A 25,202-nucleotide genomic window follows, 5' to 3' on the forward strand; every position below is an offset into this window, starting at 1 on the left:
TGTTGATGTGTATAAGGGTACACCTCAGATCCCACTGCTGTCCATACTGGTGCTAGACTACATTAGCAAGCAGGCTGGAGTAGACAATGTAGACAATGTGGCATTACAGGCAGACTCTGAACAAGAATTTCAGCAAATGTAGCATAATGGAATGCAATACTGAGGGCACAGGATGAAACTGAGTACAGCTAAGACAGCTGTAATAGCAGCAAATGGAGGAAATCAAAAGATGAAAACTGAGATAGAAGGGAAATATTGGAACAAGTTAACAGCTTCAAGTATCTGGGAGGGGTGGATGAAGAGAAGGGAAATTTGAATGAGATGGTCAAATATAAAATCAGAGGGGCTTCAGTCAATTGGCACATAATGTCATGGCTCATGGGAGACAGAAGGATGCTTAAGACGCTGAAAAGTAAGGAATATGAAACCCTGGTGTGACCAGTACTTCTGCATGGCACAGCTGAAGAAGCTACAGGTGATGGAGATGAAGTGCCTGAGATGGGTGGTGGGATACACACTGTGGAACAGATGAAGAAATCATGATATCAGAGCAAAAGCTAAATCTCCCAGTTCAGAGAGGTAGGGCTTAAATCTACATGCTTTCATCAAGATGCAGTTTCCTCAGTCAACCTGCACCTTGGTTAGTGGGGATGGAGGCAGAAGAACGACAAAATACGTATTCTGTATACAACTGGAGTATCACTTTTCAATGAAATGGTTAGAAATGGTATGTATATCACTCATTCTATGTTATCTGAAAGCATTTTATGGCTATAGCTGAGCCAAACATTGCAAACTATCTTTAAAGATCCTGGTTGATATTAGTCCACCTGGAATCATTCTGAACCAAAACTCTTACTGTTGAACCTTTACATCAAGTGATTCAAATCTAATTAACAGGGAGGTGAACTGGTCATCTGACCCTTTTCGGCCACAACCCACATTACATTAAAGTTTGTTCCAACATCTGAAGCACAGTCCTTCTGTCTGCAGCTTTGCTCGTCAAATGTCATAAGATAAAACAAAAGATGTGCATTACAAATACACATATAGTCTTAAAGTACATTTCAAAAGAGCTAGCAGAATGAAGTCTTGCCTGTGGCCCAGATGACTGCAGATCAGTCTGCATCCTAAGGTGCTGCACGAACCAAAAACAAAAAGATGAACTGAAGACCGCAGACAAAGAATTCACTTAAAACACCAGTTTATTGTACATCTAGCGCTTCGGCAACCGCCTTCAAGGAGTATAAAACATCACATAACTTACACAGTTTATATACCCTAATACATCTAACAATTAAACAAGCAGCCTAAACCAATTAATCAATAAACATTAAAAAATACTCAATACTACATTCTCATCAGAAAAGAAGCCTCCAGTTACATTCCACATTCAGACCCTGAGGAAATAACGTGTCATATTTCAAAATAAAAATACTTTCTTTATACAACAACTTCTTTTTATACAAATCATCAAAAATACACCCTTCATAATATGTTCTAAGATAGTGGCTTGTAACCCATTTGGATTAGAATTGTGAGCCAGCATAAAGTGTTTAGCAACAGGGCTATCTTCTTTATTATTTATAATATTCCTGACATGCTCCTGCAGTCTAGTTTTAAACTTCCTTTTACTTTCTCCTATATATATATATATATATATATATATATATATATATATATATATATATATATATACACAAGGTTACACTGACATTTCAACACATACATACCTTCAGTATTACAGCTATATTTATATTTTTGACCTCAAATACATGGCCATTTATATACTTATAAGCTGGAACAATATAATGACATACATTGCAATGACCACAGGGTGAAGTTCCTAGTCTATGCATGGTCCTATATTGCAATGTCTCAGTGGGACATTTAAATTTATTATGTATCAAAATATCTTTTAAATTCCTACCTCTACGAAATGAGATGCCTAGAGACCTAGACAATAATTTTTTAGGTCCATTGATCTAAATAAAAAATTCCAGCAGTGTTTAACAATATCTATTAAAACATCACTGAAAACACTATATGTAGAAACAAAATAAACTAATCTTTTCTCTTGATTTCTTGATTTCTCATGATTTCTAACATTTATACTGGTTTTTATACTTATTTTCATTTTTATTCTTATTTTTATTTTTTGCTGAGAAATGATATACATATTGCTGCATTGCTAAATTTCATTGATTTTATTGACGCATCTCTATACTGAGTTGCTTTACATATTCTTAAGATAATTCAACTAATTATTTAATTATTCAATTATTTTATTTTATTTCATTTAATTATTCAATTGTCTAATTGTTTAATTAATTGACTGATGAAATTTAATTGCACTATATTTAAATGCAAGTGGGCATATTGCTAAATTAGATCTGATGAAGCGTACCAGAAGAGTACGCGAAAGCGCTTATCTGTTTGTTATTCAATAAATTATTTTACATTTTTTTTTTTTATCGTGGTAGTCTGACCAGTTTTCTTCCTCATATTGATTTCTAACATCTAACTTATACACCTGACTTCCATACTTATAAGTACCAACTTTATGTTGTTCATTAATAACCTTATCTATAGCTGTTTGAATACTAGCTTCACTATAACCCCTCAATCTAAACATCTCAGTAGTCACACTAATTTCTTTAAAGAAGTCCATGTCAGTATTATATAGCCATCTAAGTCTCATACATTCCCATAGGGCAAGGAGACCAAAGTACGAACTGGATGACAGCTAGTCCCCATCAAATACTGATTACTATCAGCAAATTTTCTATGCACAGATGTACGTAAAGTATTGCTGTCCTCCAAAATCAGATGTATGTCTAAAAAAGTTATATCTTTACCCACCTGTACACCGTCAAAGGAAAGTCCAAATCTATTATGTTGCATAACTTCTATAAACTGACCAACATAAGATATCCCACCTTTACAAATATAAACAAGATCATCTATAAAACGAAAATAACTAACTACATAATTTGTTTAAAAATCTATATGATATAACCATTCTAACTCATACAAACCCATCATCAAGTTGGCATACATGGGGACAAAAGATGCCCCCATGGCAGTGCCCTTTATTTGTCTGTATATTTGTTCATTAAACATAAAAAAATTATTATTCAAACAAAATTCCAATATTTCAATAATATAATACGTTGCTAGACTATCACCCAAAAAATATTTTACTGCTTCTAGTCCAAACTGACACTGTATGTTAGTATACAAACTAACAACATCAACACTTATAAAAACATATCTGCACTCCATTGTATATTAGATAATTTTTCCAAAAAAATCAAAACTATCCCTAATATAACTAGGTAACTTTATTACATAAGGGAATAAATATTCATGCAAAATGTTTCCAATATTAGATAAAAAATATTTTTGAGCAGATACAATAAGCCTACCAGGTGGGTCAACCCCACTTTTATGAATTTTTGGAAGACAGTAAAATAAAGCCAACTCACTGTCATCAGTATTAAACTTTTTATCTTTGTCATTTTGTGAAAATTATTTTGCATCCTAAGTGCTGTTGGAGCTGACTGGGGACGAATGAGTGAAAGGCTGATGTTGGCTCATCCTTCCTATGGGGAGGGGTAGCTTGACCTACTGCATGACTGATATTTTTTGAAAGTGGCTGTAAAGCATACCAAAGGAAGGGCTGAAACATTTCATCCCAAAAATCTCTGCTTAACACAGTCCATGTTCTGTGTTAGCATTGTAGCCACAACTGACTCATGCATGGATGCATGTATGACCCACTGGGGTGCTACCCTGGGTCCTGTTGTATCAGGGTATGGCAGAGAATGAGCAAAATAACAGCCCCAGATGCATGCTTGGCTTACAGCATCCCTTAATTCACAAGTGGCTCTCATTCAAAATGAAAGCATTGGGCTGCTTTAATTATGTGATGGTTAATGACCAACAAGCAATGGGAGGTGATGACTCAGAATAAACCGCAACTTAAAAATATTAGATGAGGATAATATGTAACTCCTCTTTAAACTTAGTTTTAATCAAATGTTTTATTAAAAAAAATGCATTTTATCCCTGCTTAGGCTGACTGTCATTCAGTGAACCCCAGGGATGTCAGGTCATAGCATTTTCATCTTAGAATCCACCCCACCCCCACAGGGTTGTGTTCAGCCCAAATTGCAAGATTGTCACACCATACATTGTGGTAGAATCAAATGACCAATTAGCCATACTCACTTCTTGCATAATCAAAGGTTATAAAATATGTATTTCTACAACAAAGTATCACATTTTGAATAGAAAGATTTGTTATAGCTGTCACAAGATTAATAGTAACTTACCTGTTAGTGCATTCTCTCGACATCCCTGCATATAAGCTTGCCGTTTTTACTATTACACCTGTTCTTGTCTTGCAATGCTTTATATACCCAAGATATTAGTCAATGTTAAGTTGTTTTAAAAGAAAGATTAGTGCTTACTTTTCCCAATAAAATGTTAGTTTCTTGCTGCTTTCAGAATAGTTTGTATTCTTAAACTTCTAGTTTACATTTAAACAACATTCAGCTTATATCATATTCATATTGTTTGGAAATGTTTATCATTTGGCATTCAAGGCTCTTTTATTCTGCAGAATAAGATTTATATGTGGGACTTTGTCTCTGAGCTTTCTATAACAGTTACATTTGTTTCCAGAATCTACTAAAGCACAAAATAAAACTGGAAAAGCTGTCAAGTAATCTCTTGCTTGTTGTCCACATACTAAAACAAATATGGTCAAGAAAATTATTCTGTCAGAACATTTACGTAGTCTTTATGTAACCATGACAACAACAACAGTAGTATCTTGTTAATTCAAGACGATATTCATAGCCACTGTATAACAAGCACTGTTTCCTATTCTGAGCACAACATATGCCTATGTGGACTGTGAAAAACACATTCATGTGGACTTATTTGAGAAATCATGTACTAATTTGCATGCAAAAAGCTTATTGTCAATAAATAAATAAAGAACAAGGGTATATACAATGATAAAATTATAGTGCTGTAACAAAATCCTAGTAACATTATGATGACTGGAATGAAGACTTTTCATTTCTATATTTTATTTTTATTTTATTTAAATTTACTAACCAGAGGAGTGAGTAGATTCAAATGGACAATTTTTAGGCTACCTGGGAAGATTTACAGAAAATGGTAGAAAAAAATGTGAAAAAGTAGATAAAAAACAAACAAAGCATCTACAAGTAATATAAAGAGTTATTGTTCAGTAAGAAACTATTAATTAATCTGTAATTAAAATAGAGCTAAGAATAGTTAATTAGAGGCAGCTTGTTCTAATTAATGATACTGCTAAATACTTATAATCACTGAAGTAACACAGCTGACTTTCAGGGAGAAAACTTAACAGGCAGGAAGTAGGGGATATGGAAGTGGCATCTATAGCTGATTGCAGAACATAGATGAAGGACAGATGGGGAGAGAGTAGAGGCAGTAGATAGGAAAGTGGAAGGGAGAAGGATAAGGTAGGTAGCTGAACAGGAAAAGAGACACTGGAGTGTGGCAGTGAGGAGAAGGGTGGTAGGTATGGGCAAATAGACTGAGGATATGAGAAGAGGGGTGTTAGAAAACAGCAGCATTTTTTGAGTTGATAAAAAGACAACCGTAAGGCATTCTATAATTATGTAAAAAATCTCCACGGCAATACCCAGATTTGCTCTGAGCTACTGCACAATGGTACCTCCTATACCAAGCCAACATATATTGCCAATATACTGGCCAACAGATTCAGTGCCAACTTTACCCCCCCCCCAAAAGCACCAATTACAATACCAGTAGATTGCCAGGCACCCAGTATTACTGCTGCACAGATTAAAACAGCACTGTCCAAGGCCATAAATATGACCTGACAATATCCCTGGCTGTGTTTTACATGCACTACAGAGTGAACTGGCACCTCACCTGTGTGCCCTGTTCAGTCACAGCCTCACCTCATGCTTTGTCCCTACCAAATAGTGTACTGCTACAGTTATCCCACTCCACAAAGGAGGAGAAACTACAGACCCTGGGAACTATCACCCCATTAGCCTGACAAGTCTGATATGCAAAGCTATGGAACCCATCATCATGAACCCAATAAACAAGGATATAGGGAATCTCCAAACTCTGGATCCCACACAGTTTGGTTTTGTGAAAGGTAGATCATGCCTGCTCATCTTGGTCGACTTCTTTGAGTCAGTCACCAGAGCTGTGGATGAAGACAAGGTGGTTCATACAGCCTACATTGATCTGGCCAAGGCCTTTGATACCATTTTCCACTTAGGAATCATGGAAAAACTCACGAAGCTAGGCATCAACCCCTATATCACTAGGTGGGTTGCAAATTGGCTCACAGATGGAACCCACAGTGTGACAGTAGCTGACTCCAAATCAGACTGCCTACTAGTCACAAGTGGAGTCCCACAGGGTTTGGTTCTGGGTCCTCTCCTGTTTGGTATCTATTTCTCTGAAGTCCAGGCCAACACAAAGGGACTCTAGCTGACAAAGTTCACAGATGATTGCAAGTTGGGAGCTATTATTAACTCCCCAAGTAATATTGACATCCTACAGATTGGCCTCACTGAGACCAACGACTGGTGTCAGAACAATAGCCTTAAGCTCAACGCCAAAAAATGTGTTGTTATCCCCTTTGGGAAAAACCCAGTTCCCATGAATTATCACATTGATGGTGGTCCACTTAATGCAGAAGGCATTATAAGAGATCTGGGAACACAGGTTGACAGCAACCTCTCTTTTGATCACCATATTGCCACGGTGGTCAGAAAGTCCTTATGTGTGGCCCATCTCATTACTAAGGGTTTTACATCTAGGAAGAAAGAGGTCATCATCTCTCCTTACTCTTCCCTCATTAGGCCAATCATAGAGTACAATGCCCCATTTGGCATGTACCTCACTAGATACCTGCAACAACTGGAGAGGCTGCAAAAGTACCTCACAAAGAGGATCCTAGGCCTTAAACACTTGTCTTATATGGACAGACTCAAAAAACTCCAACTATTTTCTGTCTCATATCACCTACTTAGAGGCTATTTCTGCTTGACTTACAAAGCCACGTCTGACCCAGCTGTGTTAGAAATGCTGCATCTAAAGAAACCCCAATCCCTCTGCATGACATGCTCCAGAGACCACAACCTCATTAGAACAGTCAACAGAACCTACTGGAGGGACAGGTTCATAACCCAGAGACTGCCCATGCTATGGAATAGACTTCCCATACATGTCAAGCAGATCACCTCACTGACCCTCTTCAAGAGAAATTTTGATGAGTGGGTGGGAAATAGAAAATTCACTATGGGGATAACTCCAGTGGCTCTACTCGACACAGTCACTGGGAACTAAGATCAGATGGCACGATGCAAGGGTAATCCTATGGCTAGGCTTGTAAAGGCTCCAGGGCCATTAGCCTAGTACACACCTAGGAACCTATGAGAAAGTTAAGACTGAGTGGGTTAGAGACAGTTAAGGAAGTTAATTTATATTGGTTGGAAGCATTTATATTCCTAAAGTACTGTAAAAGTATTTTGTTTATCACACTGCATTGCCACATATGCTGCATTACATTATTGCATTGTTGTATTATCCTCTTATATAATATATAGAAGAGTCTACTTTGTTACATTGAAAGCTCATTTCACTGAATTTCAATTCACATTGACCAAATCGCTGAAATCTCAAATTACTGAAAACTCATTTCACCAAATCTCATTTCACTGAAGTGAAGTACTGGCACTGTGCAGAATACTGTAAGGCAAGTAAAAGGTATATGCCCTTTTCCCCACTGTAGTGCAATCCTGGAGTTAGTATATATAGGTAGGGGGTGGAGGGTGTAGCCCCTGCACTTAGTTTGGGTATATATTGTCTTCTGGATAGAGTTAGTCATTGGTGTTGTAAATATGCATGTCTATGATTTAAAATGTATTGGTTTGAAGCTTTTGATGAAATATAATGTAAAACCATCCCCTTTACTCTGATTCCAAGCTAACCATATTATACAAATAATGTTTTATCAATTTGTTATATAACTTTTAATTTTGTTTTTATAATATCCATACACAATCATATCCATGGTTAATTCATTTACATTTGAAATTCCATCTAAATTCCTTGTATCAATAACCTTCAGTAATGTTTTTATTCTTCTACATTCTAAAATCATGTCACTAGTCTCAAACACCTTACGATAAAGACATATTCTATCTTTCTTCCTCTTATACAGCATATTTACTTTTGCTGGAAGCTTTTGTATAGGTAGCCTGCATTAAAAATCTTGACATTCCACCATATCCTTACATCTTCCCACTGTAGCTTGTATTGCTGCAATTTTCTCTTTTCGTAGCTCCTTCCATGGGTTTACACAAAAATATTTATTCATTGTATTATACCATTTTCAACCTCATAAAATTTTTTTCAGAATAAAATTTTGTCTTTATTTCATGATTAGACAACCTCTTTCTTTTATTATTTAGTATATACATCCATTCCTGTTTATATTTAAACTTGTGTTTCTGTTAATAATGAAATACAGTTATCCTTCAAACATTGTAATAATTTATATAAATGTAGTGGTGCTGCATAAGCTCGAGGCTTAATCAAACCTAATCTTCCTTCTCTTTTAACGTACAATGCACCTCTCTTTACTGGATTTAACATAGAGACCTCAATAAAGGAAAAAAAATAGTGTAAACTTCCTTAACAGGCATACTAAAAACACCTGCTAAATATCACATTCTTGCTAGAAGGATAGAATTAAATAAATATTTTTTTCTAAATGACAGTGTAAAGGTCTTCCCAAAAGTTGCACATATTTTCCATAGTTTTTTCATTCCATAATTGTGTATTTTCCTTTTTTCCAAAACATATACCAAGTACATTTATACTTGTCAGATTAAATTTAACACCTCATAACATCCCATCAAAAACCTAATCTTTGGCTTTTCTCTTTATTTATGTGTAAGCCTATCACTTTTAAATGATCCTGTAAATATTTTATTACTTTAATCATTCCTAGACAATTTCTTACAACAATTATAATATCTGCATAAGATAAAATAATTGGCACAACTACCCCTTCACTAGATATACAAGTCATCTTTTCCATTGCTGTTTTAATATGTATGGAATAGATACTACATTCATTACTAACGCAAATAAATAGTGTACTACTCAAGGGACATTCTTGTCTTATACCCCTCTGAAGTACTATTTCTATACTCAACCGACTGTTTGCCAATGGCTTAACTATACATTTATAAGCTGTCATACATACCCTTCTAATCTTACTTGTATTATATGCTTTCAATATTTCCTATATCACATTATGTTGAATAGAATCAAATGCTTTACTTACATCACCTGCCATAATTTTAACTTGATTATTTCTATGTAAAACATAATCTACCAATTGCCAAATAATTAAAGGCAACTCTTACTTTCTTTTCACTTTTATACCATATATATTTATATTTATAACTTTATTTTGTTTTCCATTCTTCTCTGTAAAATTTCATAAACTTTTTATAATCAGTATTATTAAAAAACTATTGGTCTCTAATTCTGCATTTAATTTTTGCAAAGGGTTGGGAGGGTGGCCTAATGGTTAAGGTGTTTGCCTTATAAGCCACTAAGTGCAGGGTTTGAGTCTCACAAGGGATAATTGGCTAGGTTTAAAATGGCTTGTAAGGGCAGTTAGCGTAGTACTAATCTATGAACCTATATATATATTGCATTACATTATTGCACCATTGTGTTATCTTTTTCCCTGTAAGTTATCTTGTATTATTTAACATTGGGTTGCAAAACCATTTCCGACATTGCTCCAGAACATGAAATGCAACTCTATTTACATTCTCAGCTTTTCTACTTTCACTGCTTTTCAAATAACTTTGAAGCAGTACCTGCCCTTCTTAGCCTGTTGCATAGGGTTGTGAGCCATTACTTAACTATTTCTTTAGTCTCTGCCATTATTCTTTTAAATTTCTTGTTCTTGTTCTTGGTTTCGTCTTTACCACCCCCCCCCCTTCAAAAAATTGCATTACACTTTAGTCTGACTGTTCGTCTTTTAGTCCCCATACATTCTTCTTCTTCCTTGCAACTTAATGTCCATTTCTTCTTATTCTCTTCTCTACTGTTTAAGTGTAAGTCCTAAGCTAAGCTCTACACTCTCTACTTCCTCCTCTTCCTACTTCTTACTTAGCTTACTTTATAGATTCTTATGTTCACAGATTAGCATTAAGTACAAACACCACAAGAGAGATGCGATGAAGCAGGCTGTATAAACAACCATACATAGCCTAGCCATGTAACTTAAGAAGTATATCCAGTAGGTTTATATCCCTTCACCCATACTACTAAATGATGGGAAAATTTATATGAACCCACCCTTTCATCACAATTTATCTTGAAGGAGACTAAAGTGTTACACTGTCTATCTCACAAAGGAAGTTTGTTCCAGAAGTAAGAAATAATTTGGGTAATTAGACTATCTGTCCAAGAAGTCCTATTTAGGTTGCAATGTAAGTTTAGATGTTTTGAGAAAGTTTCATAACATTAGCAATGTTTCTAATGTGGAAAAGCTCTAGTAAAACATGGTATTTTATAGATCAAAAAGGCAAAACAAAGATTTTCACATAAGAGTCAAAATAAGATGGAAAAATGTAAAAAACTTTTTAATCTATGAGGATAACTTAAGGTGCCCAGTTCCTTGATTGCCTTGGTTAGGAAATGTTGGGGTGCTCCATGCTGGGATACATGTTTGGATTTTCATGATATGCCTTTGATAATTAACTAGACAATAAAGAATGATTTTCCTTGCTGCAACTGATACTTGACAATCAAATGACAAATCATTGTTGATAAATGTACTTAGATCTAGTTTCACAAATTAAACTTCATTACATTTCTTGAGTTAAATGTAAGACCATGGTCAGAACACAAGGTGCTGACTGTACATAACCCTTCTAAAGAAGATAGGAGTTGGCTGGGAATCAATAAAGCCACTTACTCTGCAGCCATCTGTAAACTAAGTCAGCCACAAACCTTGGACATCTTTCTTCACATCAGAGAAGTAGATGCAAAAGAGGAGACTCAGCACAAAGTCCTGAGTGACTCCACTAGTGACTAATCCATTAGATGAAAATGTAAGACTAACTCACCTTGTGCATACAATCAATATTTCAATGTGGGTCCGCAGGTAAATACCTCAAAAGAGGTCATCAGAAGCCACTATACAAAGCAAATTCATCTATCCTTTCTTAAAAATGTCAATGATTTCAGATGATGTTTTCTTTCAGGTGGTATCTTATGGCATCATCTTCCTGCAAGACCTTTACATTGCTCAGTCCTATTATACTTATTTAAACAGGTATATTGTACAAACAATGTATTGTTCCTAATAGAAATCATGTGAGAAATAAAAGTGATGTTCAGTCATTTTGGTAAAATTGTCATGCAGGCATTTGTAGACTCAAATAAGGTCAGCCCACAGAAACCAATAACAAATGGAGTAAAGATTTAATTTCCTTGTTTGGTCCTCATAATTCAAATCTTTAACATATCAAAAGAGTTTCATGTAGAATTTTTGAATATGCTCCAGTTTTTTCAAAAATCTTCCACATTGTTTGAACAAAAACCTGTTCCATATTATAGTACGGGTGTCATACTTTTGAATAAAAGTATACAATAATGGGCTTTTAGAAGAAAATGCTTGAAATATGGTAATTTTCCCATTTGTTTACAAACATGTCCATCCCATGTAAGATCTTCCAGGATTAAAAGATCCACCTAACATCTAAATTCTCTAAAATATATTTCACAAAAAAAAAAAACACTTTAACTCTCACTTCTTCACAGCTACAATTATTTATAAATGAGAAACAGAGTCAAATGCCCTACATATGTCTATGTGTTCAATATCAACTAAAATTCCATTGTTTAAGGCTAATGTGGCATAATCCTAGAACAAAATCAGGCTAGTAGTACATGATATGCTTCTTGTAAACCTTGTTTATTGGAACTACACATTTTTTTCAACAGCTTAGGTATTTAACCAGAGATGATAATATATTAGCAAAAATATGTTAATATGGAGCTAATATGTTTTTTTTAAAGTTCTATAAGTATATTCTAACTAGACCAGGGGCTGCATCTTCTTTACCCTGTGGCGGAAGGACATTGTTCCTTGGTATACATAGGGGGAGGTGTAAAAATTAGAGAAAGGCTATTTGATACAGTGGCTAGCAAAATAAAATTCAAAACTGCCCCCATTTTATGCTTCACTTACTAGGAACATATCATTTACATTAAGTACAATATCAGTACCTTGTTCCTTCCCAAGGTTACTAGCATGCCTGAAGAATTATTTTTTATGATCCATGGTAAAGGTAGCTGTCTTTTGTTCATATTTCCTTTTACAGTTTCTGATGGCATTTCTTAAAGGTTCATAGGTAGGTACTAAGCTATCAGCCCAAGGGCCTAAGTAAGCCTAGCCAAAAAGGTTCCCTGGCTTATGCCACCCAAGAAAGTTAATTTCCTGTGCCCCTGTTGAGCAGAGCCACAGACGTGATCCTCGGGGTGTATTTCCTATTTCCCATCCACTCATCAAGATTTTTCTTGAAGAGTGCTAATGAGAAATTTTGCTTGACATAGATGGGTAGCTTGTTCCAAAGTATAGGAAGTCTCTGGGACATGAATCTATCCCTCCAGCATGCCCTATCCCTAGAGTGTGTAGCTCGGATGGATTGAGATTTATTTAGGTGTAGCATGTCCAAAAGCTCTGGGTTTAACACATCTTTATATGTTAGGCAGAGATCTCCTTGGAGTAGGCAATATGCTACAGAGTAAAGCTGGAGTTTTTTGAGGTGGTCAGTATAGCTTCTGTGGCTTTTCCAGCTGCTGAAGATGTCTTGTGAGGTACATTCCAAAAGGGCCGCTGTACTCTATAATGGGTCTAATGAGTGCCAAGTAGATGGGAACAATGACCTGTTTTTTCCTGGATGAGAACCCTTTTGTGATGAGGTGTGCCACATAGAAGGATTTCCTGTCTACTGTGGCGATGTGATTATCAAAGAAAAGACTACTGTCCACCTGTGTCCCAAGGTCTCTTATCACATATTTGGCATTAAGTCACCTGACTTCTTAGAGTTCTAACACTTTTTATAGAGACTAATGTTGGTACTAGAAAGATATTTTCATAATCTTCCATATTCTTTTCTTTTTTGTAGATAATGCCAATAATTTTTGTTCTACCATGGAGCACAGTTTTCTTTATTGGAGGACTATGTTTTAAAGATTGGAATGTGATCATTTTCAAGTTTATAAAGTTTAATGTAAAACATCTCCCAGTTCTGTTTTATGTTAGTATTATCTATCACATCTTTCTAAATCCACAGTGATAATTCATTATTGATAGTGTCATATTTCCCAGCATCTTGTTAACGGCATACATTTCCCTGGTAGCAAATTGAGTGGCACCTTAAATATTATGCAGTTAAGATCAGAGATTGTGAGTGCTAAGATCACATTGATTTTGGTTATTTTAGTCATGTGAGAACTCAAAATCACATCCAAGGTATTATTTCTCAAGGGTATATTGACTAGTTGAACTATGATTTGCCTCTTAATAACATTAATGATGATGTCATCTCTAGAATTAATGGAAAGTTATACATCAACAGAAATGTAGGGTGAATGTAGGTCTCCAACAAACAAAATGGCTGTACCTCACCAATACTTTGTTAACTCAACAAAAAACAACTTGATCTCATCATTCTACATCAACATCTTTTTATAAAAACATACAGTATCAAGACAGTCTCTGTGTTTAGCTCGATACTGATAACATATCCATAATTGGGTTGTTGTATATCATTGCTGTTTTCAGGATATTTCAGACAAAAATGGATACCAGGCATTTGTTGGTACCTGATCTAATGTCATAAAAACCCTGTTACTCTATTATGTACAGAGAACTGTCCTTATCGCCACACCAATGTTCAGTAACAATTGCTGCAGAGATGTCTTCAAATGATAAAGCTATCAAATCACACATCTCTTTATTTAGATTCCTAGTATCACTTAAGAAAAAGTTGAGAGCCACAATACTTGCATGATCTTTTGCAGTGAAAATAACCCTATTTCTAACAAAAAATGGAGCTTACAGCAGATAATCCTATTTCCAAAATGCTTCATGCTAACAGGTTTATATAACTTTGCCCCACAGTTTGATGCATGGAGAATATCAATAGACATCAGTTTAACCCCACAGGACATCTAGACAGAATTTGTAAAACTATTCCCTAACTCTGTAAACAAGGTGAATGATGCAACTAAAGAATTATATAATTGCCCTTATAAGGGACTATGTGAAGGTAGTCTTATGGTGAAACACCCAGCAATACAAAATGAAGATGGCAAGGACATGTAGTAAAATACTTGAGACAAGAATTATAAGAAAAAGAACCTAAAAGTATTGTAAATTAGGTGTTTTATATATTTTTTTATATTTACTTTAACTGTAAAATTAAAAATAAGTTTAGATTCTCATGGGGATTCTCAACAACTGTGTGACAGAAGAAGGTACTGCTAGCACAGCTAGCTGGAATTTTGTAAATAATTATACGTCATTTGTTAATATCAAACTAATTTATGCACGATACCGGTGTTGCAAATGCATTAGAACTGTATGTCATATAATATGCTTGTTTTACAAATGTACTAGAACTGTATGTCATTTGTATATCAAAATGCTTTATACAGATGTTTGTGTTGAAAAGTGCTTGTGCTTAAAATGTATCCACAGTGTGCCCTACTGGAAGAGAAAAAAATGTACATGCACTATTGTAACTGTTTAAATGTATATGTTAGCAGAGGAAACAAGAAGGTTAACCGCAGTCCAGCAAACTTTAGAAAAATTTTGAAATTAAATCATTTTACAGGCTATGCCATAAAGAGGCTATCTCTCAAGTTTTCAATGCAGCTAGAGACATAAAGTCTGTACTACACAAAGTCTATACTAGGAAGCTTTCTGTATTGTCTTTGCAGTAAACTAATTGCTATTTTGGAAACATGAAGGAATGCAATAATTTTATGACTTTCAGCATCTCAGCAAAAGCCATTGTCTATATATTTTTTACACATAGATGTTAAGTGCTGCCAGCTTCTAGCAAAGGAGGTTTTGCCTGGGAACTAAAAGTCAGATGACCAAAAATCGATGTTATTCTGCAAGCTAGTCCAGCAGTAATATTTGAGATATTATTTTGAGAAGTATCTTAGTGAGACAGAGTATTCTGCATTTTGTCTTGGACCTGACAACAAGAACCATTCACCACATCATCTGCCTTTCTCTAATTAAGTAAGTTGCTAGGGTATAGTGACTCTCTTAGATTCAGTCAGGACTACAGTGAAGCATAGTTTAGATTTTGTTTTTTTTCATTTGTGTGAGCCTGTCCTACAGTGTTATTTTAAATATTTCCTGTGGATTTTGAACTCTGATGTTACTGTGAATGTATGTTTAGTATTGTCTTGTTCTTTTATTATTTATGATTAGATATATTTAAACCTTTCATTGTGGCTGATCTGTTTAGACATATTTAAGTTTTGAGAGTACTTGCATATTTATTTGGTGACACTGTGCCTGCCACTCCTAATAGCCTTGCTCTTGGTCAAACTACTAGTCGTATTAATATTAATATTAGACAGTAAGATTGGACACCCTTTGTTAAGGGCCCTAAAGTAGCTGATAAGGTGTGATTGGTGGCAGTGGTAACTACCTTATAGTCTGGGCAGAAGGGGGCATAGCTAGTAAACCTGTGCCAGACTTTACCAGGTGTGTGTGTGTGTGTGTGTGTGTGTGTGTGTGTGTGTGTGTGTGTGTGTGTGTGTGTGTGTAAAGCAAACCTCAAAGAATTTCTGTGTCAGCTACTTGGGCAGGGACATGAAGCACTGGTTGGACAGAGAGGGTGCTGGAGGTCAAATATTGCCTGTTCATATTTGCATTAATAATTCTAAAATGATGTTACATACAAAGTATCAGAATATTTTATCTTGAAGCAAACATAATGGCAAACACAACTGTATTGAAATATGATCTCTGTCAAAGAGTATTTGTTAGAACTGTAAGGTGATAACTTCATTTTTTTAAAGGCTGAAGCCACACCCACTGGGAGTTAAAGGTACACACTCAAAAGAGTTCTACTGGGGGGAATGATAAACATACACTAGATGACTGGATGAGTATCCACAAATTTGCTTCAGGAATGATTAGTATGATCTTTCTGAAAAAAGGATATGCTGCCTGCGGAACATTACTGGCAAAGCAAGAATGGTCATGAGACTCAGTGGTCTTGGAATATCTATGAATCTGTTAATGAAAGCTATGAAGGACTGACATATTTATCAATAGCTGTGTAAGATTCCAAGATGGTGGATTAAAAATTAAAGTCATAAAGAATTAGAGCTTTGGGATTAATAGATGTGAAATCCAATTTATCAAGGTACCTAATGTGATCCTCAGGTAATAGTGACAAGGATCTATACTTGCCAATGATGATCACGGGTTCATAAGTAAATATTAGGCAATCAGTCTGCAGGCTATTACAGGCCTAGCCAAAAAAAAAAAAAAAAAAAAAACATTCAAAAGTTCAATCCAGTCCAAGAAAGGAATAACAAGCTAGACCAAGACAGATATTAAGGCTGTCCATCCAATTATCCAGATTTACCTTGAAGGTGACAAGGATGTTTGACATGCAATGGAAGTTTGTTTCAGAGGCAAAGAATACACTGAGATATGACACTATTGCAGTAATATGTCCTTTTTATCTGTTGTGTTGAAGGTTCAATTTTTTTAGCTGTATGTTTGAGGTACAGTTTGTTCTTTGAAGGAATGGTATGTCAAACAGGATTGGATCTTTCATGACTTGAAAGGCTAGACACAGATCTCCATGGAGGAGCCTATAAGTAACTGAATAAAGATAGCTGCCTGTCTGTTCAGATAACTAAGATTTTTAAGGCCACCTGTCTTTGTAGTTATGAATCTCTGAGATCTCTCTAGCTGAGTGATACGTTTAGACAAAAACTTGTCAAAAGGCACATTATATTTAATAGTAGATCTGATGAGATAGAAGTAAAGGGGAATTAAGACTTCTTTGAATTTGGTGGAGATGCCTTTGGCTTTCCGAACTACTTTGGAGCCATGATGGATAAACAATAAGGAATTATAAAAAAGAGTACCTAGATTGCTTCTGACAGTGTCTACCTATATAGTATGTGAAAACGTTTTGTTTACTAAAATGAACTACGTTTTATTTTTTCACATTTAATTTGAGACCATTATCTTTCACCAATTCTTAACATAGTCTAACCAAAATGGTAGTAATCGTGAATCAATGGAAAATTAAATAACAACAACCAATTAACAGTATATAAACCTGGATAATTATAGGCCAGGAGTGTTGGTCTGAAGGTCTGAAAAATAGATGACCAGTAAGAGAGAAACCAACACTGAGACATGCAATGCACCACTGATATAACATGTTTGCTTTCAGAAGTGGCAAATGATTCTTTGTCCATATGGGTTCTATCAGACAGCTAGTTAGCTATCCACTACACAACACTAGTATTTTTATTCATATTTACATAGCTATCAATAATACCTGCATAGGGAATAGTGTCAAAGGTGCTGGCCAGGTCCAACTATGCTGCATGTAGTGTGTAACCACTATACACTGCTGTGGATATTTTTTTCAGAAATTTGTCAGGTTAAAGAGGCAGGATCTTTCTTTGGCTAAACAAACTGGAAAGGTTCCAAGGTTATGAGATTTTTAATGTCCATATTAATGAGGGCCCATCTCTATACTGGAAGAATGCAAAGTTCCTATAATCACGGCTGCACAGGTAGAAAACACACTCTCCAAAGCCAAGAACACAGCATCCATGGGACCTGACAATATCCCAGGCTGCGTTCTACATGAACTACAGAATGAACTGGCACCCTACCTAAGTACCATGTTCAATAATAGCCTCACCTCTGGCTTTGTACCCACTGAATGGCGCACCATGACGATTATCCCACGCCACAAAGGGGGAGCCACTACAGAACCAGGGAACTACCGCCCCATTAGCCTGACGAGCCTGGTCTGCAAGGCCATGGAATGTATCATCGTGGAACTCATAAACAAAGACATTGGTAATCTCCAAACTCTGGACCCTGCCCAGTTTGGATTTGTAAAAGGCAGATCATGTCTCCTAAACCTGATTGACTCCTTTGAAGCAGTCTCCAAAGCCATAGATGAGGATAAAATGGTTCACACAGCTTATCTAGATCTCGCCAAGGCTTTTGACACCATCCCCCACTCTGGAATTAGTGATAAGCTCACTAAATTAGGTATAAATCCCTATGTCACAAGATGGGTTGCCAACTACCCACACTGTGAAAGTAGCGGATTCCAAATCTGACATCAGACCAGTGACAAGTGGAGTACCACAGGGTTCAGTCCTGGGTCCTCTCCTGTTTGGCATCTACTTCTCTGAAATGCAGACCAACACAGAAGGTCTTTGTTTAACAAAGTTTGCAGATGACTGCAAACTAGGAGCCATAATCGAAACTCCTAACGATGTGGACAAACTACAAAAGGTCCTCACTGAGACAGATACCTGGTGTCAAAGCCATGGCCTGTAGCTCAATGCCAAAAAGTGTATTGTCATCCCCTTTGGTAAAAACTCTGTACCCATGAACTACCACATAGCTGGTAGTCTACTTAATGCTGAAAATGTGCTAAGAGACCTTGGGACACAGGTGGACAGTAGTCTCTCCTTTGATAATCACATTGCCACAGTGGTCAGGAAATCCTTCTACGTGGCTCATCTCATCACAAAAGGGTTCTCATCCAGAAAAAAGAGGTCATTGTTCCCCTCTACTCATCACTCATTAGACCCATTATAGAGTACAACGCCCCTTTTGGTATGTACCTCACAAGACATCTACAACAACTGGAAAGACCACAGAAATACCTCACAAAGAGGATTACTGGCCTCAAAGAGATGCCCTGTGCAGACCATCTCAAAAAACTACAGCTTTACTCCATCACATACTGCCGACTCAGAGGTGATCTCTGCCTAACATACAAAGCTATGTCAAACCCAGAGCTGTTGGACATGCTCCACTTAAAGAAATCCCAATCCCTCCAAGCTACACGCTCTAGGGACCTAAACCTTGTCACCACAATAAACAGAACATGCTGGAGGGATAGATTCCTGTCCCAGATACTTCCCATACTCTGGAACAGACTACCTATCTATGTCAAACAGAGCTCCTCATTTGCACTCTTCAAGAAAAATCTTGATGATTGGATGGGAAATGGGAAATTCACCCTGGGGATCACTTCTGTGGCTCTGCTCGACAGGGGGCACAGAAAAATAATTTTCTTGGGTGGCGAAAGCCAGGGTACATTTTTTGGCTAGGCTTGTATGGGCTCTAGGGCCGATAGCCTAGTACCTACCTATGAACCTATGAACCTATGAACCTATAAGCTCCACAGCTTTACATATGAGACTAGTGAGACTAATAGGTTTGTAGTTACCAGGGTTTGTGGTTGGGTCACCCTTGTGTAATGGCATTACAATGACTTACTTCCAAGATTTAAGAATGTAACCAGTGAAGAGGCTTATATTAAAAAAGTTAAGTAGGGGTTCAGGTATACCATATTTTGGCACTGATAATCTGGCAACCTGGTATATTATCAGGACCCATGGATGAGACATTCTTAACCTCTGAAATGGCTAAGAGGGCTTGTTTCATATAAGTAAGGGGATGGCTGAGATTGTGGAACTTGTGGAATAGACCTAAGTGTGGGAGAAATAACATTTGCACTAAATTTGCCATCTAGGATATTAGTGATTTCCTTTGGGTCAGAGTGTGCAGTATTATTGTGGACTGGTGCAAAACATTGTGGGGTATTAGTTCTTAACTTCTTGGTATAGTTGAAAAATATTGATAATTATTTTCTGGCCTTTGTGGCAATTTTAAGTTCATAATCATCTCTAAGCATGCCAATGGTTTCCTTAAGCTGTTTACTAGTTTGCTTAAGAGTCTTCTTAAGATAGGTAGAATGAGACCTCTTACAAGCATTAAGCAATATATTTCTCTTAATATATAATTTATTTATACAGGTATTCCACCACAAGGAGTTGCTTTTAAATTTCTCATTATATCTGGTGCGGTTAGGGACTGCCTTATGAATTCAACAATTTAAGTGGGAATAGAAGTCAGAAGAATGCAACAGTTTAGCAATGAGATCCATCAGAGGAAGATTACAGCAGAATTTATTTATGTATTTATTTGTTTACTTACATCATCAAGTATTTATAGGAAAAGTATCACCAATGTTATTGGAAAAGGTCACTGATTTGTGATTTAACAAGGCAGGGTGATATTAACGTGTTCCAAATTTGAATTTGCTAGGTTGAAATGTCTATCAGGTTGATTCTGCCTAGAAAAACAGTACTATGGGGGTAGCAAAGATTTTGGCAACAATGTGAAAGCTTTCATAAGAGAGGTGCAGACCATCACTGCTAAAGCAGGAAGACCTGTCTCATCTCATCCGAAACTGACCCATATTGGATCTCTTTAAAATAATACCAGCTACATAGCCAATTATTAAAGTCAATTATCTTATCTTTGAATTAAGGCATAATATTTGAAGTTAGCAAAATACCACTCAAGAACAGTATCTTTCCTGCCTCAGTCATGTGCATGGCAAGTTCAATCTTTTGTATTTTTCAGGTTGGAGGGATATAGGAGACATTACTTCCCGAATCCTGGCTCCAGAAAGATAGCTAACTGTTCTTATCCAGTCTGGTGAAGGTGGTATCCATATTCCTGACAATAGAGTGACCCATTAATAAAACTTTACTGTGCTTATATGCAGTCTCAGTGGGTCACAGAAGCTTGGAGTCTTTAGCCTAGGAAACATAGACAATACTCTCTTAACAACAGCAGCATAAGTTGGTTTGCAGAAGTAGTCTGTGCTGTGTGTACATGTGTTCTGCTTACCAGATGTGTTCTGAAGTGAGAATGTAGCCTCCAAGTTATGTACATACTTACAACTCTCACATATTGAGTCATTCTGAGGTAGCAATAAAGAGTATTCAGTAAGCATGAGGTACTGACTCAAAACACCTAGTGCTATCAGAGATTCCATATTTGCCAGTGCAGATGAGAGGGGTATAACCAAACAGGATAGGTTAAATAATTATTATTCATATAAGACAGAGGAGGATAATTGATTGGACTAGAAAAAGGTGACAAGATTGGCTATCACTAAAGGATAAAAGAATATGAGCTATGACTACTGTAGTACTTATAAGTGCAAGAAAAATGAAATGTAAAAAAAAAAAAAACAGTACTAGGTAGGATCAGCAAGGTAATTAGTAAACAAGAGGCAAATTTAAATCAAATAGCTTTTCTCAGTATGCTAATGGGACCTCTACTTAACAAGTAAAACAGTGAGCAAAGGATAGTCTAACCCAGTGGATCAAGGTGCAGTAACTGTATAATTTAAATGAGTTGTTGTGAATGCAGTAATTATAAAGCAAACCATTTCAGTGCAGTATCGGTACAGCATTCAGACCAGTAATAAAAGTATATCACATAAGTAACCCGGTGCTCTCTAGTTCAGTGTAGAGCTGTAGCTTTAAATGTTGTAACACTACACAAATCAGTAACAGGAAATTCAACAAAACCAGTTATCAAAAAGTGTAATCACTAACAGAGATAATACATTATTGTTATTTGTATATGCTTAATATCATTAACAGGCAACATTGCTTTAGATCACTAGTCAGCAAAGCAAAAGTGAACAAGAGAGCCAACAAAGTGTGATAGTGCAAAGTATTTAAAATCAATAACACGATTACTAGATTTTTAGCACATACTCAAAGTACTTAAATGCATTTCTGTATTGGCATTCAGAATGCAGAAACTGCACTTTTCGATTGTGCCTCCAAACACGTTGTGCCCATTGTGGCTGCTCTCTTCACGCCATCTTTGCTATTCTTCTGTCATATATAACAAGAATGAAGAGGTAACCTTATCATTTGTAGCTTAGGCTTTATTGTTGGATACTGAATAAAATAAGAACTGGTTTGCACTGGGCACTTGAGCAGCAATGCACTGAACTGAGCAAGCTTCTTGGTGTTTAAAGTCTGTAAAGCTTTGCCGCTGCAGAAACTGACCAATCAAAATGAAGTCAGTGTCATCACAGAAACTGGCCAATCAAAATCATGCACTTCAAACTCACTGTATCCCAAGCTCAGTTAGATGTCAGAGGAAGCCATTGTTTTCACCAAAGGCTGGAGCACTACAGACCCAACCCTTGGAAGCTGATAAAATCCTTGTAGTGAATTGAATCAGCAGGAACCTGGATGACAAAGGGCTTTGCATTTTTCATTTTCTCTGAGGTCATCTTATCTTCAGAGTATCCCAGCATTAAAGACTTTATCAAATGTGGCAAAATGTCAAGGAGTTCAAATTCGGAATTGTGAAGTGTGTGGAGTGAGATTTCAGCAAATAAAGACAAATATTACAACACAATCCCCTGATGGTCTGAAAGAGTGACAGTTGCTTTACCCCGTCACAGGGTAAATGTTATCAGAACACTTAAACCAAGTTTCATAGAGAATATATATATATATATATATATATATATATATATATATATATATATATGTATATATATATATATATATATGTATATATATATATATATATATATATATATATATATATATATATATATATATTTATATGGTTTACTATCACAATGCCGGCGTGCACTTGCGGCTATGAAGTATTCGAACAACAGATGTTCGAATACTTCATATTTCGGCAGGTGATGTGAGCGAACGTTACCATTGCGAATGGACTGTGCATTCGCAATTCTAACATTCGCTCATGTGAGGGGATCGCAGTACAGTGCGGTTAGGGAAATACATCCCTTTCCTCACTGTAGTGCGATCTCGGAGTTGTAATATTAAGTTGGGGGGGTGTGGGGGGCACAGCCCCCCCTGCATAACTGTGTGTTTAGGCAAGTTAGGTAGGTAGTTACGAGATGGGTGGGAGTGCTGTGTATTGCCGAAAATGTTGCGTGCGACATTTTCGACAATACACAGCTGTTTTCGACATTAGGACAAATCAGAAATGTTCATTTCCGATGTTTAAATTCGAACATTGAGACGCATTTTATTTTGCGTTTCAATTTTATGATAGTAAACCTATATATATATATATATATATATATATATATATATATATATATACATACACACACACACACACACACTACTGTTCAGACACCTAGTATTAAAAAGAGCCATAGTAACATACACCAGCTTAGAAGATGCTGGGTGGGCATCTCTAAAAAATTAACTTTGCCTAAAAAGACATAATAGGAGAGAGATTTTAGCCAATATGCAAATGCCTGGCAAAGCATCACCTCCCATGATGACACATACTGGATCCCATGGAATGGCACCAGCAAAAAAAAAAATAATAATAATAAAATTAATTATTTCTTGTTTGAAATTGTGGTGTCATTCTTGGTGGTCAATATTTTGCTCAACGTAACTATCTTAGCTGCCTCACGTAGATGCATAAAGAGCTCAGCTTTCTCTCTTTCTCTCTCTTTATCTCCCTAAGGGAAGAACATCTACTGCCATTCACCCAGGTGTGGAAACAATGGATGCTCAATGCTGTTGGGTAAATAGTGTGGCCTCTCCTCATAGTAGTGTGGTGCTAATGAGTTGTAATGCAACGCAACCCCTCCTAGTGGTGCCAACTGTGGACATGTATGCACATGACATACCAGCCCAGATACGGCAGACATGAGCATCAGAGCAAGGAATAGGACATTTACTTTATTACATTATAACAACAATTTAGAAACATTTGCATGAAATCACCTCATTTGCATAAATACAGTGCACTGAGACTCAATTTAGAAAAAAAAAAAGCCATGATTGTCACTGTACTGGAAAGCACTTTATAGCAGCCACATATGAATTATAAGATAGTAGATTACAGAGCCTCTACAACCATGTAGGTAGCCTGACTACAGGCAAGTGTACTAATAATGGCCCACTGGATTGCAGTGGGCAGGCAGGAAAGCATGCACAACAAGGGCAGTTACTGTGTAGGGATGGGTGCCACAGCACTAGGCAGGGTAGGAAACTGACAGTTGTTGGAGGGAGCCATTATACAGCACATAGCACAGGACAAGGCTGTTTACAGACCGGCTGTAGATGGGCGCACTGTTAGAGACTGCAGTGCAGGCTGGGGGAGGTTGCAGTAATACAACAGGCAATGTCAGATATTGTGTGGGGTCACACTGAAAGCAACTGCACAGCAGGGGGGCTCTGCCATAGGGTATGGTAAATAGAGTGGGATAGAAGACCATTGGAGAGGGCAGGTTCTGCAGTATTATTGTGGACTGGTACCAGTCACGCTGGAGATGTTTCCAGTTGTATATGCTTTGCTGAAGAATATCAAAGGCACACAGCCTGCCATGTATGCTTCATGGCATATAAAGCTTATATTTCCAGGTTCTCAGCTTATGCTGTAAGCATAGTATTGCTGCAAGCCATACAGAGGTAACATGCCCAGTGTTGTTGCACTACGACACACAGTCTGTATGATGATGTTATAGCAGCAGGAAGGGCAGTGGGCACTGAGTGAGACAAAGGGCCATTTCTGCCTAATTATTTATTTATTTCACATGTTGTTGACCAGGTTAGTCCCACTAGGCCACCGGCCTCTTATCAGGTGAGAACAGAGGTGGTATTCATACTGACTAGGAGAAGTTTAGCTAAATCACTGGGGACATACCTCTTAGCACAAAGACAAAAAATAAGGAGATAAAGTCGCTCAATCAAGGACAGATTTTAAATGTTATTCTTATAAATTTATAAAGTTAAACGTATAAAGTGTTGCATTGACACACATTTTCAGTAGGATTACAAGTCTGAAACTCAAATGTCTTTTGTTATTTGGTGAAATCAATCTTCAATAATTTGCCAGAAAAATCACACATTTTACAAGGGACAGGCCAAAATTAAGAAACAAGATCCTGCACAATCTATGAACTTCTGTACAGTTGAGA

At 36.6% G+C, this 25,202-nt stretch overlaps 1 protein-coding gene across 2 annotated transcripts in view; it reads right to left on the reverse strand.

The window, feature by feature from the left end:
* LOC122809631 (cytochrome P450 2J6-like) overlaps positions 1-25,202 on the reverse strand; it is a 1,067,145-nt gene that overhangs the window by 994,610 nt on the left and 47,333 nt on the right. The window lies entirely within an intron of this gene.

Source organism: Protopterus annectens, chromosome 8.part0, assembly GCF_019279795.1.
Source record: "Protopterus annectens isolate FY-2018-M chromosome 8.part0, PAN1.0, whole genome shotgun sequence".
Lineage (NCBI taxonomy): Eukaryota > Metazoa > Chordata > Ceratodontiformes > Protopteridae > Protopterus > Protopterus annectens.